This window comes from Coregonus lavaretus, assembly GCF_964263955.1.
Source record: "Coregonus lavaretus genome assembly, chromosome: 16".
In the NCBI taxonomy this organism is placed as follows: Eukaryota; Metazoa; Chordata; class Actinopteri; order Salmoniformes; family Salmonidae; genus Coregonus; species Coregonus lavaretus.
Genome location: NC_140003.1, coordinates 13,790,609 through 13,805,602, shown reverse-complemented (window position 1 = coordinate 13,805,602; position 14,994 = coordinate 13,790,609). Strand labels below are relative to the sequence as shown.

The 14,994-nt window shown below is 41.2% G+C and overlaps 1 pseudogene across 1 annotated transcript in view; it reads right to left on the bottom strand.

Moving 5' to 3' along the window:
• The window catches only part of LOC311143401 (sodium-driven chloride bicarbonate exchanger-like), a 50,287-nt pseudogene extending 41,174 nt beyond the window's left edge, over window positions 1-9,113 (bottom strand). Inside the window, exons 1-2 of the transcript XR_014615549.1 lie at window positions 9,107-9,113; window positions 8,321-8,436 (exon numbers count right to left, since the gene is read on the bottom strand). The product of XR_014615549.1 is annotated as a sodium-driven chloride bicarbonate exchanger-like (transcript). The remainder of the gene's footprint in view (window positions 1-8,320; window positions 8,437-9,106) is intronic.
• Window positions 9,114-14,994: the final 5,881 nt, after the last annotated feature.

The following is a 14,994-nucleotide window of genomic DNA, read 5'->3' as shown; positions in this document are numbered from 1 at the left end:
CAGACCAGACAGTCCTCGTTTTTGAGAAATCGTTTTTCTGTTGCTAAAAAGCTTTTTTTGTTTCTTTTTAATAATTTTAATGGAGAACTATTAAAGTACGGTATTTAATTGTAACCCAGAAATGATTTGATTTTGAGATAAAAATATATAAAAAAGGCTGCACTGGGCCTTTAAGCTGTGGTTTTCATAAATCGTTTGTATGTCCCTTATAACTGTTTTATGTCTCTCTTTTTGTTGTGGATTTTTCTGAATGTAAAGTAAATTTCTATGAACAACAGACAATAAAGTATACATAATCTAATCTAAATCAAATTACTGATGATTGAAGTGCGTGATAAGTGTGTGAGGTGATTTGAAATGAGATTAAAGTCAGGAATATAATGCTGTAGGCAGAAGAGATTTCTCATCATTCCACATGGCTCTCAACAACCTAGAGAGCATTCTGATTCACGACCACTCTAATTAAGGGGGTGTAACGTTGGGTACAAGACAGCATTAAGCACAGGATCAGAACAGACTCATCCACCTGTCATCCTCCTGTCAGTCACCACACCAGTCAATGCAGACAGAGGATTGTATTTTGGGGGTTATACAAAAAGCTGCTTTACTGTCAACAGCAAATGGATAATGAAAACAAATCTCTTCGGAAGTGATTATAGCAGCACAGATGCCGGTAGTGCATAAACATTTCATTTTTAATTTAATCTGGACTTGTTTGCAAAATGTTCATTGCATCCTTCCTTCCAAATCAAATCAAATCAAATGTTATTTGTCACATGCTTTATAAACAACAGGTGTAGTAGACTAACAGTGAAATGCTTAGTTATGGGCCCTTCACAACAATGCAGAGTGAAAGGAAATAGAGAAATAATAGAAAAGTAAAACACGTAATAATAAAAGTCATAATAAATACACAATGAGGAGCAATAACGTGGCTATATACACGGGGTACCAGTACCGAGTCGATGTGTAGGGATATGAGGTAATTGAGGTAGATATGTACAGTACCAGTCAAAGGTTTGGACACACCTACTCATTAACAAAGGTGTTGACCCATGTGACCTAAATAATTATCACCCTATTTCTAAACTTTCTTGCCTAGCTAAAATATTAGAATCCTTGATTAATTCTCAGCTAAGATCTTATCTTTGAAATGTATTCTAAAATGTACACTACCAGTCAAAAGTTTTAGAAAACCTACTCATTCAAGGGTTTTTCTTTATTTTGACTATTTTCTACATTGTAGAATAATAGTGAAGACATCAAAACTATGAAATAACACACATGGAATCATGTAGTAACCAAAAAAGTGTTAAACAAATCAAAATATATGTTATATTCTTCAAAGTAGCCATCCTTTGTCTTCATGACAGCTTTGCACACTCATGGCATTCTCTCAACCAGCTTCATGAGGAATGCTTTTCCAACAGTCTTGAAGTAGTTCCTACATAAGATGAGCAGTTGTTGGCTGCTTTTCCTTCACTCTGCGGTCCAATTCATCCCAAACTATCTCAATTGGGTTGAGGTCGGGTGATAGTGGAGGCCAGGTCATCTGATGCAGCACTCCATCACTCTCCTTCTTGGTCAAATAGCCCTTACACAGCCTGGGGGTGTGTTGAGTCATTGTCCTGTTGAAAAACAAATGATAGTCCCACTAAGCGCAAACCAGATGGAATGGCGCATCGCTGCAGAATGCTGTGGTAGCCATGCTGGTTAAGTGTGCCTTGAATTCTAAATAAATCACAGACGGTGTCACCAGAAAAACACCCCCACACCATCACACCTCCACGCTTCACGGTGGGAACCACACATGCGGAGATCATCCGTTCACCTACTCTGCGTCTCACAAAGACACGGCGGTTGGAAATCTCAAATTTGGACTCATCAGACCAAAGGACAAATTTCCACCGGTCTAATGTCCATTGCTCGTGTTTCTTGGGCCAAGCAAGTCTCTTTTCTTATTGGTGTCCTTTAGTAGTGGTTTCTTTGCAGCATTTTTCGACCATGAAGGCCTGATTCACGCAGTCTCCTCTGAACAGTTGATGTTGAGATGTGTCTGTTACTTGAACTCTGTGAAGCATTTATTTGGGCTACAATTTCTGAGGCTGGTAACTCTAATGAACTTATCCTCTGCAGCAGAGGTAACTCTGGGTCTTCTGTTCCTGTGGCAGTCCTCATGATGGTTTTTGTGACTGCGCTTGAAGAAACTTTCAAAGTTCTTGAAATGTTCCGGATTCATGTCTTAAAGTAATGATGGACTGTCATTTCTCTTTGCTTATTTGAGGTGTTCTTGCCATAATATGGACTCTGTCTTTTACCAAATAGGGCTATCTTCTGTATACCTCCCCTACCTTGTCACAACACAACTGATTGGCTCAAACGCATTAAGAAGGAAAGAAATTCCACAAATTAACTTTTAACAAGGCACACCTGTTAATTGAAATGCATTCCAGGTGACTACCTCATGAAGCTGGTTGAGAGAATGCCAACAGTGTGCAAAGCTGTCATCAAGGCAAAGTGTGGCTATCTGAAGAATCTCAAATATAACATATATTTTGTTTGTTTAACACTTTTTTGGTTACTACATGATTCCATATGTGTTATTTCATAGTTTTGATATCTTCACTATTATTCTACAATGTAGAAAATAGTAAAAATAAAGAAAACCCTTGAATGAGTAGGTGAGTCCAAGCTTTTGACTGGTACTGTACATATATATAGGAATAAAGTGACTAGTCAACAGGACAGATAATAAACAGTAGCAGCAGTGTATGTGATGAGTCAAAAAAGTTAGTGCAAAAAGGGTCAATGCAGATAGTCCGGGTAGCTATTTAGTTAACTAATTAACTAACTATTTAGCAGTCTAATGGCTTGGGGGTAGAAGCTGTTCAGGGTCCTGTTGGTTCCAGACTTGGTGCATCGGTACCACTTGCCGTGCGGTAGCAGAGAGAACAGTCTATGACTTGGGTGGCTGGAGTCTTTGATCATTTTTAGGGCCTTCCCTGGTATACACCGCCTGGTATAGAGGTCCTGGATGGCAGGGCAGGGAGCTCGGCCCCAGTGATGTACTGGACCGTATGCACTACCCTCTGTAGCGCCTTGCGGTCGGATGCCAAGCAGTTCCACAAGCACTCACACACATGCTAAACTGAGGTTGACATCAGAGGCCTATGCAGTTGCTGGATATTCCCTTGGGAAGCCCATCACTCCCCAATGCAGCCAACCAAAATACTGTCACAGTTCTGTGCAGTGCAATATATAAGCAATAAGCTATACGCTACAAGCTTTAACTTTGTCCACAAGCAATTATTGAATACAATTTGAAGCCTGGTTACAGACACCCATGGTCCTGTGAGCCCTGGTCAAAAGTAGTGCACTGTGAAGGAAATAGGCTGCCATTTGGGATGCATGCAACTTGTCTGATCACTTAACTCAAGGCTCTCTGATCATTAGCAGGGCACTTGGCAGGCACCCTGAGACTATCCCCTAGGATATGATTAAGCAACCTCATAGATCAATCAGGCTTATTTCATAGGTTGCACTAATGTGTCTATGATTCGGTGAATGTCAGTGTAAACATACTGTACAATCTATTTCCCTGGGTTCATGTACTGTATGACCTTGGTGCATGGGGTCACCACTTGTTTTACCAAATTAAAATCAAATGTCATCTGCCAGAGGAGAAGCACTTACTATAATGCAACTATAATTAGGAAATTAATTAAATGTGTATAGGCCTGCAATGGTAAACTACACTCTTCAGTCACAGAAAGTCTGATTTTTTATTCAGATTCACTAATTTATTCATGAGCAATATGTTTATATTAATATTTTAGAACCCAGTGGTATAATTTGTCCTGTTTGACTCACCAAATCCTTGTGCAAGGAATGTCCTCCTAGAAGAAAATTAAGAATTCTGTTCTACTATATTCTACATGACATGAGTCTATAGACTATTGAGGAAAATATAACTATATCTAATTTCACTGATATCATAATGAAAAAAATAGAAGCCTATAATAGAATGTCTTCATGTTGGAACATCAATCAAAGCTGTCAAAAATATTTCCTTCACCTAAATTGCATTTCACATGAAAAAACAACAGCAAGTCATGTATGCATAGGTTAGAACGCTTGGTGTGTGAAAAGCATATGGCATATTTATACTACTGCAGGTGGTTGATATAACCACTGTAGCAGATTCAAAACATTATCCCGGCTTTCCTGTTTATCTAATTGTGTCAATATCGCGGATTTTCGACGTGATATCGGCTATAACACTATAGTATATTCCACATGCTACTTGTCATCATCTGAATCACTTTCACCGTCAAATATTTGGATCATAAATATGCACGCGGGATGTAGTCAATGTGCGCCACAAAGAAGATAACATCCGCTGAGTGCAGTGCAATGCGGTTGAGTGGCTCCTTACCGTTGGCAGTAGCGGCTCCATTTGAGCTCCTTGGTCCTTGATGTCCATGTTCTGTTGCGTGAACAATAATGAATCCGTGTGTATGGAATGGTGGTAGCCTACTGTTCTTTTCACTATTTCTGTCAGGTCTGAAAAGTGCGGTGCAGAAAACCACGAATTGTCACGCTATGGTCACATGTTTAGCAGTCGTCGTGAAGCCTAGCCAGATAATTATTCCTCATAGGGGCGCAGTTTATATTATATCCATTCTCACAAACCATGAGCATCCCTTTTGCTTTGTCGTGATGGGGCAGAATAGATTATCGGGGGCCCTTCTCTTACCCATGATGTTGGTAGGCTACCTCTTGAACGGATGATGTTGGTAGGCTACCATATCTCATTGAAGTTTTTGTGATGACAAAATTACAATTCTAAAAGACAAACTTTACACAACTCTGACTCAAACTACAGTACTAGGCTAGAACCGAGAGCATATAATGTCATTTTAAATGTCCATGTCCTTTAAAAGTCAAGTTTATTTTAAGTGTATAAGTTGTATTTATTAAAATGTATAATGGGTTGTGTATTACCAATAGATGTGAATGCATGGCAGTAAATATGTAGCTGAGAAAAAAGTCCATCAACACATAACATATTCTGCCCCCTCTTGGCTGGTCAAATGTAATGCTCAGATCATAGGTCATGATAATGTCTTATTTTCCCTTTCCCCCTCCTCTAGACAGCTGCATGCCATATTCCCACAAAACCTGTTACTTCTCCAAGCCCTTACAGACCATATACAGTCCAACTCTGAACATTTCTCCATCTCACAACCAGCAGCTCCCCCTGTGCACTCACTCACCACAGATATCAGGGCTCATCCTCATCAACTGTCTCAGATTAGGAGTGGATCATAATGGATTAAGATTACATGGACAAGTCCTGGAGGTTACCAAGATAGGACATCACACTACTCAGACTGGTCACACCTGATCGTTACTTGGCCAAGCTCACGCCATCCAAATTCAGTGTCCAACATGGCCTTGGTTCAAAATCCATGGCAGCAGCTCTCCTTTGGCTCTCAGCATCAAAGGGGGAGCCCACGTTGCCCTCCCTTAGGTTTCGGCTGTGCTCCAGTCCCACTCTAAACAACATGTCCTCCTCAGAAAGCTCTCACCATCCACCTCAAACATCATCACTCCTTCCCTCTGGGCACAATGCCTGCTGCTAGGCATCATATAAAATGTATCAAGTCATACAATCGTTCAGTCAACTGGCAAAGTCTATGCTGTTTTGACTGATTCAGTTGAACTATTGTTCATTCTCATATAAAGTAGTTTTGGGAAAGTATTTGATGCCCTCTGGTGTATATGAATGGAACAGCATCAATGAGATACAGAGATATTGTTGCAGTATTTGCCTTTAGACCAGAATATTGGTCAATAATCATTGTGGAAAGTTAAACTGCATTTGAGAATACAAAAACCTCTATATCAGGCGGTGTCAGAGGAAGGCCCTAAAAATGGCCAAACACACCAGCCACCCTAGTCATACACTGTTCTCTCCTCTGCTACTACATGGCAAGCGGTACCGGAGCGCCAAGTCTAGGTCAAAAATGCTTCTTAACAGCTTCTACCCCCAAGCCATAAGACTGCTGAACAGCTAATCAAATGGCTACCCAGACTATTTGTATTGACCCCCCCCCAATGTTCTAAAACTTTTGACAGGTAGTGTACATCAGTCGGGTTTTAGACCAGATCATAGCACCATCTATGCTTCATCTCTAGTTATTAATGATGTGGTTAACTCTATGGTTAAAAGGCAACATTGTGCTGCCCTCTTCATTGACCTGTCATAGGCTTTCTAAACGGTTGATCACTGACTGCTAATTCAGAGGCTTTCCTCAATTTGCCCTGACAAGGCTGCATGAAACATGTTTAAAAATGACTTCACAGATAGAACTCAATGTGTATCTACTGATGGTGTTAATCAGGTTTCCTGGATATTATGAAAGGTGTCTTGCAGGGGTCGATTCTGGGTCCAGCACTTCTTACTGTTTACATTAACAATATCGAGTTGTCTGTAAAAAATGTTAACCTGCACTTGTATGCCGATGATGCTGTTGTGTGTGCTATTGCCTCCATTGTTGACCAGATCTATCTGAACTACAGTCTGCCTTCATTGTATTACAGAAAAAACTTTACTGACCTGAAATTAGTATTGAATGCAGGTTAAAAAAAGTGCATAAAAATAACGGATTTAAGCACATGTACTTTGGATGGTGTCCATATTGATCATGTCCCTGCTTACAAATATCTGGGTATCTGGATGGATGAAAAGCTGTCTTTTAAAAGCATATTGATGAGTTAGTTAAGAAGCTGAGAATAAAAATGGCGTTATTCTATAGAAATAGGTCCTGCCTCTCGCTACATAGTAGAAAGCAGATTATTCAGTTGATGTCCCTATCAGTCCAAGACTATGGTGACATCATCTATATGAAGTGCCAATTCATTTAAGCCGTTAGATGCAGTATATCATAGCGCACTGCGCTTTATTACGGGTGACACTTTTAGTACTCATCACTGCATTCTCTACCAGAATGTTGGTTGGCCCTCTTTGATGTCACATAGGTTGATACAAAAAGTCCCACTTTACCTAACATCTTTAGACATACACTATATGACCAAAAGTATGTGGACACCTGCACGTCGAACATCTCATTCCAAAATCATGGGCATTAATATGGAGTTGGTCCCCCCTTTGCTGCTATAACAACCTCTGTGCAGGCCAGTCAAGTTCTTAAACACCAATCTCGACAAACCATTTCTGTATGGACCTCGCTTTGTGCACGGGGCATTGTCATGCTGAAACAGGAAAGGGCCTTCCCCAAACTGTTGCCACAAAGTTAGAAGCACAGAATCGTCTAGAATGTCATTGTATGCTGTAGGGTTAAGATTTCCCTTCACTGGAACTAAGGGGCTAGCCCCAGACTTTCTTTTTTACACTGCTGCTACTCGTTGTTTATTAACTATTATCTATGCATAGTCACTTTACCCCTACCTACATGTACATATTACCTCAATTACCTTGACTAACCTGTACCCCCGCACATTGACTCAGTACCGGTACCTGTACATAGCCTCGTTATTGTTATTTTATTGTTGCTCTTAAATTTTTTACTTTAGTTTATTTAATAACTATTTTTCATACCTCTTATTTTTCTTAAAACTGCATTGTTGGTTAAGGGCTTGTAAGTGAGCATTTCATGGTAAGGTCTACAGCTGTTGTATTCGGCACTTGTGACAAATAAAATTTGATTTGATTTGATATGACGAATAAGATTTTATTTGAGGTCTCCTGTTCTCTGTGATAATTCCTGCTAAAAATACCACCTGCTGTTTGTCTGTCTGCTCTCGGCAGCCTGCTGGCTGCAGGTGTGTTGATATCTCTCCTCTCAGCCTGTTTGACTGCCTCAGGAAATAATGGGGATTCAAATATAACACTGCACATGGAACAAGTTTCTATTTACATGTTGTGATGTTGTTTGAATTTGTATTCATTGGAGAGTGTGTGCTGTCATTTTTCGTATGGTTTTATAACAGCTTTCAGACACATTCTGGGTGACTTGTCTATTTGGGATTCATAGATTTCAGTCATGAGGTGCCCACAGGGCCAGACGGATTCACAAAATGCAACAGTAACAACAATTGACTTTTTATGCTAATTCAGAATTTCCTTTGTCTCCATGAGACAGTATAGAAAAACAAGAGCTTTATAGCTGGATTGAAGCTAGATTTCCATGAATGTTAGACATTACATTGTAAAGGTCAGAGATGGCCAAAGGAGTGCAGTACAGTAGGCCTACCTGTTTAAGTGCTCTTGGAGCTGATCTAAGCGTTGCTCCACCTCTCCGTATGTGATTTCACTGGCGGCGTCATCCTCGCCCCTCAGGTCCTGCAATTGTGCTGACTCATCCAGGTAGTCTCGGGGCTTCTCGCAGTCCCATTTGTCATTGCACAGATCTGACGAGGGAGGGAAACACACATCCTTTACAAGTTCACATATGGGTCAGAGCATAGGAGCCTGGTAATCACTAAACCAACCAACCACTAAAATAGAACACTATTCATCTTTTGGTGAAAAGCTGCTGTGTGTTGTTCCTTGTGTTTGTAATTGATTTGCCTAGCTAGTGTTTCAGGAGACATAATTGTTTTCTATTTCGTAGTGGGACATAGTGGGACATAGGCCAAGTTCCTAAGGTTCAAGGACAAGATGGAATTTCTGGAGAGAGCCAAGAACTTGAGAGGAACCAACATCTTCCTCAACGAGGACTTCTCTGAAGCTGTGTGCCAGAGGCGGAAATAACTTATCCCAGCTATGAAAACTACCAGAGAGGGTGGGGACATTGCTTACATCCGCTACGACAAGCTCATTCCCCACGCTCCCTCCCAAAAGCCTGGGAGGAGTGAGAGAACCAAGCTTCCGGGTCAGTAGCTTCAGCCCAACAACACACACTCACAAGTGCCTGATTGACGGACTCTATTAGCCACACAATGTTTTTAACTTATATTATTTCTACCTCCGATAAGCTACCCAGGAAAGGGCTAAGAATAGCCCATATTAATATATGTAGCCTTAGAATTAAGGTTCATGAAATCAGTAACTTGCTATCATCGGATAACATTCATGTACTGGCCATCTCTGAAACTCACTTAGATCTTTCCTTTGATGATACAGCAATACAAGGATATAACATCTACAGAAAAGACAGGAATGCCTATGGGGGAGGTGTTGCTGTATAGCTTCAGAGCCATAATCCTGTAAAGTTTAGAGCGGATCTCATGTCAAATGTTGTTGAGGTGTTGTGGTTGCAAGTTCACCTGCCTCATCTAAAGCCTCTTCTTTTGGGGTGCTGCTATAGGCCACCAAGGATAACAGTCAGTATTTTGATAATATGTGTGCAATGCTTGATACTGTGTGTGATGTTAACAGAGAGCTCTATTTTCTGGGTGACCTAAACATTGACTTCCTCTCAAGAGCTGTATTATGACCCAGGTTATCACTCAACCAACTAGAGCGCGTACCAATAGTGTTGGATCTGTGACATCCACTTGTATTGATCATATATTGACTAATGCTGCAGAGCTTTGCTCCAAAGTAACATCAGTTCCCATTGACCATAACATTGTGGCAATAACAAGGAAATCCTAAGTTTCGTCCTAAAGTATGTAATTTATAAGAGATCATACAAAATGTTTTCCTCAGGACATTTGTTGAAGATGAAAAACATTTATGTTGGTCTGATGTGTATGAGGAAGTGAATCCAGATGCAGCACAGGAAGTATTTGTAAAGTGATTCATGCCAATTGTTGACAAGCATGCACCTGTTAAGAAATTAACTTTGAGAACTGTTAGAGCCCCCTGGATTGATGATGAATTGAAAAATGGTATGGTTGAAAGATTTTCATGCAAAACAGGTGGCAAATAAGTCAGGCTGCTCAGCTGTTTGGTTGACATACTGTAAATTGAGAACTTTTGTGACTAAACGTAACAAAATGAAGAAGAAACTATAATACCAAACCAAGATAAATGGCATCAATATTTTTGGAGTATCTTAAATAAAATCATGGGCAGAAAACCCAATTCATTTCCATCGTTCATTAAAGTTGATGGGTCATTTATAATAAAAGCTGTCATGACTTCCGCCGAGGCTGCCTCCCCTCCTTGTTCGGGCAGGTTTCGGCGTTCTGCGTCACCGGCTTACTAGCTACTGCCGATCCATTTATCATCACTCCATTTGTCTTGTCTTCAATCACACACACCTGGTCCTTATTCCCTCATTAGTCATGGTATAAGTGTTCCCTCTGCTTCCTCGTCTGTGTGGGTGATTGTTTATTGTGGAGGTTTGTGAAGCTCGGTGGAGCTCGTGTATTGTGTATCGACAGGAGTATTTTTCCCGTGTGCCTTGTATTTTCCAGTGCGCCTGTTTTGTACCCTGGAGTATGTTTGACGCATTTCTGCGTAAACCTGTATTTTGCAGATTAAAGCCTGTTATTCTGTGATTTACCCTCCTGCGCCTGACTTCTTCAACACCACCTCATCTCAAAACATTTGATATTGCCAATCATTTCAATGACTGCTTCACTAGTGAAGTGGAAAAATTCAGAAGTGAAATGACAACATTGAACAGTGAACCATCATATTTTTGTATAAAATATATAATAATGAAAGAGAAGGATTGCTGTTTTGAATTTAGTCAAGTTAGTGTGGGAGAGGTGGAAAAACTATTTTTATCCATCAATAATGATGAGCCACTAGGTATAGACAACCTTGGTGGGAAACTATTGAGAATGGTAGCAGACTGTATTGCCACCCCTATTTGCAATATCTTTAACAAAAGCCTAAAGGAGTGTGTGTCCACAGGCATGGAAGGAAGCTAAAGTAATCCCACTGCCTAAAAATAGGAAAGTACCCTTGTCTGGCTCTAACAGCTGCCCAACCAGTTTGCTGCCTGTTCTTAGTAAACTGACCAAAAATAATGCTATTTTTCAGAGAACAAGTTAACTACTGACTCTCAGCATGCATATAGAGAAGGGCACTCAACGTGTACTGCACTGACTCAGATGACTGATGATTGGTTAAAATAAATGGATAAGATGATAGTTGGAGCTGTATTGTTAGATTTCATTGCAGCCTTTGATGTTATTGATCATAAATTGTTATTGAAGAAATTATTTATCCAATAGAACCCAGAGAGTGTTCTTCAATGGAAGCTTCTCTACCATCAGATATGTGCAGTGCGGTGTTCCTCAGGGTGTTGCCTTTGGCTGCTACTCTTCTCTATTTTTACAAATGATTTGCCACTGGTCTTACACAAAGCTAGAATGACTATGTATGCAGATGATTCCACACTCTACAGTGAGCTCACTGAAATTCTAAATAAGGTGTTACACTCAGTATCAGAATGGGTGATTAATAATAAATTGGTCTTAAATACATCTAAAACTTAAAGCATTGTAGTTGGTTCAAAACATTCTCTACGACCTAAACCTTAACTGGAGTTGTGCATAAAGGGTGTGACCATTGAGCAAGTTGAAGTTAAACTCCTAGGTATAACATTGGATGGTCAATTATCATGGTCAAGTCATATTGACAAAGTTGTTGTGAAGATGGGGAGGGGTATGTCTGTTATAACAAGATGTTCTGTGTTTTTGACACAAATCAATTGTACTAGTTGTTCAGTCTCTGGTTTTGTCCCATCTTGATTACTGTCTGGTAATATGGTCAAGTGCAGCAAAGAAAGACCTAGCAAAGCTGCAGCTGGCTCAAAACAGAGCTGCACACCTTGCCCTTAACTGCCTATATAGAACTAACATCAACAACATGCCAGTCTTTCCTGGTTGAGGGTTGACGAGAGATTAACTGCTTCTCTTCTAGTTTTTATGAGAAATATTACTGTGATGAAAATTCCAGATTGTCTGCATAATCAAATAAAATTCAGCTCAGACAACCATACATACCCCACAAGACATGCCACCAGGCAGGGCTTGACGTTCACTTTTTTAGCTATTTAGGATAGATGTTTTACTTGTCCGAAAGCTGAAGTCACTTGTCCGTAACACCTTCAGCAAAAGGGTGACTGAAAATGAATTAAGTACATAGGAGGGATCTGAAATAATTTTCTGCGCTTGCCCATACATCATGTGTCAAACTCATTCCACAGAGGGCCGAGTGTCTGCGGGTTTTCTCTCCTCCCTTGTACTTGATTAATGAATTAAGGTAAATGATTATTAAGGACCTCACCTGGTTGTCTAGATCTTAATTGATTGGAAAAACCAAAAACCAGCAGACACTAGGCCCTCTATGGAATGAGTTGGGCACCCCTGCCATAGACGATGTTATCGCCCCCTAGTGAGAGGGGGCGCCCCCTAGAAGAGCATTCAACTGAGACTGCTCTTCTCTGTGTCACAGAGGCTCTCCGCACTGCTAAAGCTAACTCTCTCTCCTCTGCTCTTGTCCTTCTAGACCTGTCTGCTGCCTTTGATACTGTGAACCATCAGATCCTCCTCTCCACCCTCTCCGAGCTGGGAATCTCCGGCGCGGCTCACTCTTGGATTGCGTCCTACCTGACCGGTCGCTCCTACCAAGTGGCGTGGCGAGAAGCTGTCTCCGCACCACGTGCTCTCACCACTGGTGTCCCCCAGGGCTCAGTTCTAGGCCCTCTCCTATTCTCGCTATACACCAAGTCACTTGGCTCTGTCATATCCTCACATGGCCTCTCCTATCATTGCTACGCTGACGACACACAACTAATCTTCTCCTTTCCCCCTTCTGATAACCAGGTGGCGAATCGCATCTCTGCATGTCTGGCAGACATATCAGTATGGATGACGGATCACCACCTCAAGCTGAACCTCGGCAAGACGGAGCTGCTCTTCCTCCCGGGGAAGGACTGCCCGTTCCATGATCTCACCATCACGGTTGACAACTCCGTTGTGTCCTCCTCCCAGAGTGCGAAGAGCCTTGGCGTGACCCTGGACAACACCCTGTCGTTCTCCGCTAACATCAAGGCGGTGACCCGATCCTGTAGGTTCATGCTCTACAACATTTGGAGAGTACGACCCTGCCTTACACAGGAAGCGGCACAGGTCCTAATCCAGGCACTTGTCATCTCCCGTCTGGATTACTGCAACTCGCTGTTGGCTGGGCTCCCTGCCTGTGCCATTAAACCCCTACAACTCATCCAGAATGCCGCAGCCCGTCTGGTGTTCAACCTTCCCAAGTTCTCTCACGTCACCCCGCTCCTCCGCACACTCCACTGGCTTCCAGTTGAAGCTCGCATCTGCTACAAGACCATGGTGCTTGCCTACGGAGCTGTGAGGGGAACGGCACCTCTGTACCTTCAGGCTCTGATCAGTCCCTACACCCAAACGAGGGCACTGCGTTCATCCACCTCTGGCCTGCTGGCTCCCCTACCTCTGCGGAAGCATAGTTCCCGCTCAGCCCAGTCAAAACTGTTCGCTGCTCTGGCACCCCAATGGTGGAACAAGCTCCCTCATGACGCCAGGACAGCGGAGTCACTCACCACCTTCCGGAGACATTTGAAACCCCACCTCTTTAAGGAATACCTGGGATAGGATAAAGTAATCCTTCTACCCCCCCCCCCCCCCCCCCTTTACTCCAACCCCCCCCCCCCCCCCCAAAAAAAAAAAAAAAAAACATTGTAAAGTGGTTATCCCACTGGCTATAAGGTGAATGCACCTATTTGTAAGTCGCTCTGGATAAGAGCGTCTGCTAAATGACGTAAATGTAAATGTAAATGTAGTGACCATCCAAAATAATATACAAAGAAAAGTAAATAAGTAAATACAAGAAGACTGGCTGGCATTCTACGGGAGGGACGAGGAATCATGACATTGACTAAATATATTTAGTGGAGCCAAATCTTTAGCAAGGCCTTATGCAGAAGCGTGCAGATGTATCGAGTGACACAGTTAACGAGTCTCGCTGGCTGTGTGTCTTGTGATGGGTTGTACATCGTCATGGGCTCAGAACAGGATAATTATAAACTGATTCACATTTTTTCTCATCCTCCCCTCTTATTAGGCCTAGGCTATTAAATGCATTGTATGTAGGTTTCACATTGCTAGAATAATTTGGAAATAGGCCTAGGCCAAATACACATTTCTTTTATAAGTTTTCCTCAGCTTAAACTTATTTATTTTAAATGTCTTGTTTGCTCAATAATTATTCCAATTTAAAAGATGAAACTTTAGGACACTAAAAACTTTATTAGAATAGTTTGGAAAATACTCTTCATAACTTTAATTTGTCTTCATGCTTTTATGATATTTCAGTTAGTAGGATTAGGCTTTTGGTTGTTTGGTTCGCAATGGCAAGGAAGTTCTTTTTTTTGGCCTTGCATGCATTCATAATTTCTGTATTGTAATGATTTGCTCAACTGTAAAGTTTGTTCAAATTTCTCGTTTGATCTTCATATCTTGCTATTGTTTCTTCTATCTCTTTCATTATTACCTTATAACCCATGTTTTTGGGTTATTCAAAAACAACTTAAAAGATTAAACTGAAAGAGTGGCTTAATAGGCCAAGTCATGTTCATATCAAATGGAGAGAAAATATAACATTTGGGCTTTTGCAACAATAAGACACCGGAGTGTCTGCTGTAAAAATAGACTTTGGCTATTGGCCCAGATCATCCAACATTTGAGAGAGAGAAAAATATATATATATATTTTCTAACCGAATATTTTGCGTAACTTTGGTGAGAATGTTAGCTCTGTCTACATTGTTCTCTTGCTTTGTGTAAATATATCACATTTATTGAAATAGGCTATAGCAAATAGGAATATAGCCAATTTACTCATTGTCAACCATGCACTGCCCTGCTGTGCACTGTGGCAGTGCCGCTACCTGATCCAATTCTGATCGGAGTAATTGTTTGATATTGTGATTTTTTTAACTTGGCCATTCGGACAACTGAGATCTATATTCTGCTTGTCCGACTATTTTTTTATTTGCCCCGGACAAGCCTTAATGTCGAGCCCTGCCACCAGGGGTCT